The sequence below is a fragment of the Etheostoma spectabile genome, chromosome 3 (assembly GCF_008692095.1).
Source record: "Etheostoma spectabile isolate EspeVRDwgs_2016 chromosome 3, UIUC_Espe_1.0, whole genome shotgun sequence".
NCBI lineage: Eukaryota > Metazoa > Chordata > Actinopteri > Perciformes > Percidae > Etheostoma > Etheostoma spectabile.
The window spans coordinates 6,465,819-6,469,605 of record NC_045735.1 but is presented as its reverse complement, the minus strand read 5'-3'; the positions used below and the strand labels follow the sequence as shown (position 1 = coordinate 6,469,605).

Below are 3,787 nucleotides of genomic sequence, written 5' to 3'. Positions count from 1 at the left end.
AATGGATTTTCTGTTGGTAGTGTCAGGGAAAGCCAGGCTGAGCTGAACTTTGATCACACTGCCGGCTTTGTTCTTTGTTCAAAGATTGCCCTGGGTTGATGGAATTGGGTTTAGAACCGACTCATCTCCCCTCAACACCAAAGCCAGGATCTGGGGCTTTGACAGCAGCAAAGGATTTTCTGTCACAGTAGACTTTGTTGGAACTACATTTTTTCCAAAGCTTTCATGTCATTTGTGTTATTGACATAATCTGTGTTGATAAAGTAACATCCATTACAAATGTTTGCATCACTTAAATAAGACAGGAGAAAACTGACTGTTCACTAAGCCCCGCCTCACCCAGCAACTGATACATCTGTCAAGCTTTCTGTTCACCTGCTGCACATGTTTAAAACAGGCCTTCGAGTTCACACACGTAAACTAAATCAGCTTCTCATTTCCAGATGGATTATATCAGCTGTAGCTAGCTAGCGTAAGCAAATGCTGAAATTCTGATTTGGTTTACCCCCATCTCTAGCAGACTTCTTTTCAAAAGGATTCGTTTTAAAGGGAATATGCTGTAAAAGTGCACTAAAGGAGACATATGATCATTTTCAAGTTGATACCTGTATTTTATGTTTCTACATCAAATTAGGTTTGATGTTCAAAGAACACGTTTTTTTCCTAATACTGTCTGAATATAACTATATTCCCTCACTGTCTAAAGTGGTTTTTAGCACCAATCCCGTTAAGACCTAGTCTGGTTGACAGCAGTTGTAACTGAGAAGGTTCTGGGGAAGGTTCATTCACACACATATTTAAGACCGCCCCCCCCCCCCCCCCCCCCTTCCAAAAAAAACCCCAGGCTGCCCCGATTGACTTGCGAGAAAAATATGGTGAACCCTTGCAAAGGCAGTTTTCAATCCGTGGGTGGAGATACCATTGGCATTTTTCCATTACATGGCACCTGCTCGGCTGGACTGCGGTGCCCCGTCCTCTTTATTTCCATTGCAGATTAGTACTGATGGCTGGTTGTCATAGCAGGAAACTACTGTGACCCTACGCGACAGACACACAGAATGTCAAAGGTGGGTTGCTTTTGATTCTCGGCATGTGGCTGCTGCCACAGCCAGAAAACAAATTTAGTTTTAAAGAAGCTAAAAAGAAATAAAGACGTTGGCTGAACTACTTAAACAGATCGAGGTTTGTTTAGGACACCCCCGCCTGTCGCTAGCAATGACGACGCAGTTATTAGTGACGATTCTCTCCGGCCAATCAGTAGTCTCGTAGATCTGGCCCTGACTGTCAATATTCACATATCTCACAAGCCTCAAATCTCAGTGTTACATCTTTTTTGCATTTTCCCGTTTCTCTCCAGATGTGACAGCACGATTCGTTGCCCCTAAAGGGAGCCTTGGCGATGTTGTGATGATGGTCTGGTCTATAGCTTGGAGCAATAAAATCCATTCATCAGAAACTTTGTCAGACATGGTAGTGGAACAAATCAGAGATAAGTATTTTTGGATTTATTGTTGGTACAAACAACCACACAGAAACTCTTTGGCATAGCATAAAAAACGGTAAAAGTAAAAGTTTTGAGATTTGTTTAACTTTCTCAGTTTATGCTGCTGCTGTCTGCAGGACGCAGAATGGTTTCCCCAGAAATGGGAGGGTTGATGAGACTCCTCTGGTTGACGTATAGAAGCGGAGCCAAATCACCATGTTGATATGAAGCCCATGTGTTCTGATCTAAACAGCCCACAAAAAAAAACTGACTGGGTTGTCTTATCTCACCGATTTTTGGGTTGGTAGGCACTCCAAGTACCCCAATGTATGTGTGCCAGCATTGGAAATGTTTTTCATATGTCCCCTTTAAATATACACAAGATTCTAGATACATGCAATCATGCTTGAAGATGCAAATACAGATACTGTAGCATAGTTAAATCCATTCTTTACACTTTTGTTCTTGTGTTTTTGGAAAGGTAAAAAACACCTTTCAAAACTCTTAAGATAACGAGAGTACAGTGTTTCAACATGTGGAATAATTTGAAGTTTCAATGACATACCATGCCTACTTACGGTTGCTAAGCTATTATTGGACAATCACTGCTCAAGGGCGAGGTTAATAAATGGTCAATTAAGACAGCACAACATTGGTCGCCCTTGAGCAAGACTGTTACAAAGGCTATGCTAACCTGGGTTTGTAGAACAAAAAACAGTTACTAAAGGCTAACCTGGGGTTTTTGTGCTGTGTTAACTGACTCACCCAGCCGCTGTTTAAGTTTGCATTTTGGAGCTGGGCCTGCTAGCTTTTGGTGTCTCCCTAGTCGAGACGACCAGCATGCTTTGATGTGCCGCTCCAGCCTCTCAGCCGTTGGGACTGCATCATTACGCTCTTCCATGTTGTCGTTTAGGTTTTAAAAAGTGTTTTGACAAAAAACAACAAAAAAACAACAACAGTCATTTCAATAAAAATCAACCTTCCAAAAATCTTCTTTGTCTCCAGCGTGTGTGAACGGTCACGTCCGTCCGCTTGATGCTCTCCGTCTCTGCTTCCTGAATCAATCCTCCCTGACACTCCCACCTGCCGCTTGGCCCGGGTTAAATCAGCGTCACATAAACGCCCCCTCACGAGTCAGTACTGACCCTTTTGGCTCCAACTACATACAATGAAAGACCTGTTGTAACTAAGACACTGAACCCCTAAAGCACTTTGAGTGGGCTGTAGACTAGAACAGGGCTATAGAAATGCAGTTAATTTACCACATGGATCAAAACATCTACGGTGTTGAATCAATGAAACTCAAAGAGCACAAAAAGTGAAGCAGTGCGAGTTTAGCAGAGTTTATTCTTTTTCACTTTTAAAAAGATTCTCATGGCAGCATATTTTTCTATCTATACCTGCAAGACAACCTGTCCCGCAGACAAATCTCAAAATTCATGGAATGAAAAATAAACAAAAACAAAAAAACATTTAAAAAAAAATCTCATCAGAAGACCATAACTTTCACAACTAAATCAGGCATAAAAACCCACATGAGGGTAAGATGGTGAAAGAAAAAGATGGAAAAGCAGCATTTAAAATTTCTTCTAATATGACAAACATTGTCATGTGCTTTTTGTGTTTCTGTTTTAGAGCAGGCACATTAAGCAGGGGAACACAGCTTCACCTTCAGATTACTCTGTCAGCGTTACAGGAGCAAGAGTTACAACAAACAGCACCAGGGTCCTTGGAGTTTACCAAACATGTAGGCTTGAATCAAACTGGAGCGAGTGATGAAGAGACATAGAAAGAGAGACAAGCTGGCAGCGGAGAGGAGGGTGATTCACACCGTTTAAACCAGATTGGAGCTGTTTTTTGCCTTTAGGTGGTAACTGCCTGCCTGTCAGTGAGTTGTCTTCTTACTACAAACAGTTAGGGCTTTGTTTCTGTACACGCTTGGCTCAGACTTACACACACAGTATGTAGTGTATGCAATATGTGTGTTGCACTGTGTACACATTAACATAAATAGAACTGTGTGTGGACTTTCTCCCTCTCTCTCATGCTTGCTCACTCTCTCTCTCCTGTGGCTTGGAGGGATTGTTGCATCTCCACAGAGCCTGCTGTGTTGTTGGGAATAGAAATATAAATAACATGTTTCCGAGAAGGCACAGAATCTGTGCAGGAACAAAGTCAGGGTAGAAGTCACCCCAAACTACAGCATTCAAGGCCTTACAAACTGAGAACTCTTTATATGTAATGAGCAGGAAACTTAAATTTCTCACTTCCTTCATTTCATTCATCAGCTCCTCTAGTCATCTT

The 3,787-nt window shown here is 41.9% G+C and overlaps 1 protein-coding gene across 2 annotated transcripts in view; it reads right to left on the bottom strand.

The window, feature by feature from the left end:
* Positions 1 to 2,805: 2,805 nt before the first annotated feature.
* LOC116675418 (SPRY domain-containing SOCS box protein 4) overlaps positions 2,806 to 3,787 on the bottom strand; it is a 44,616-nt gene continuing 43,634 nt past the window's right edge. For both annotated transcript variants that reach the window (XM_032507248.1, XM_032507249.1), the window contains one exon: positions 2,806 to 3,787. This exon is cut by the window's right edge and continues 383 nt beyond it. The gene's annotated coding sequence lies outside the window, so the exon portion shown is untranslated.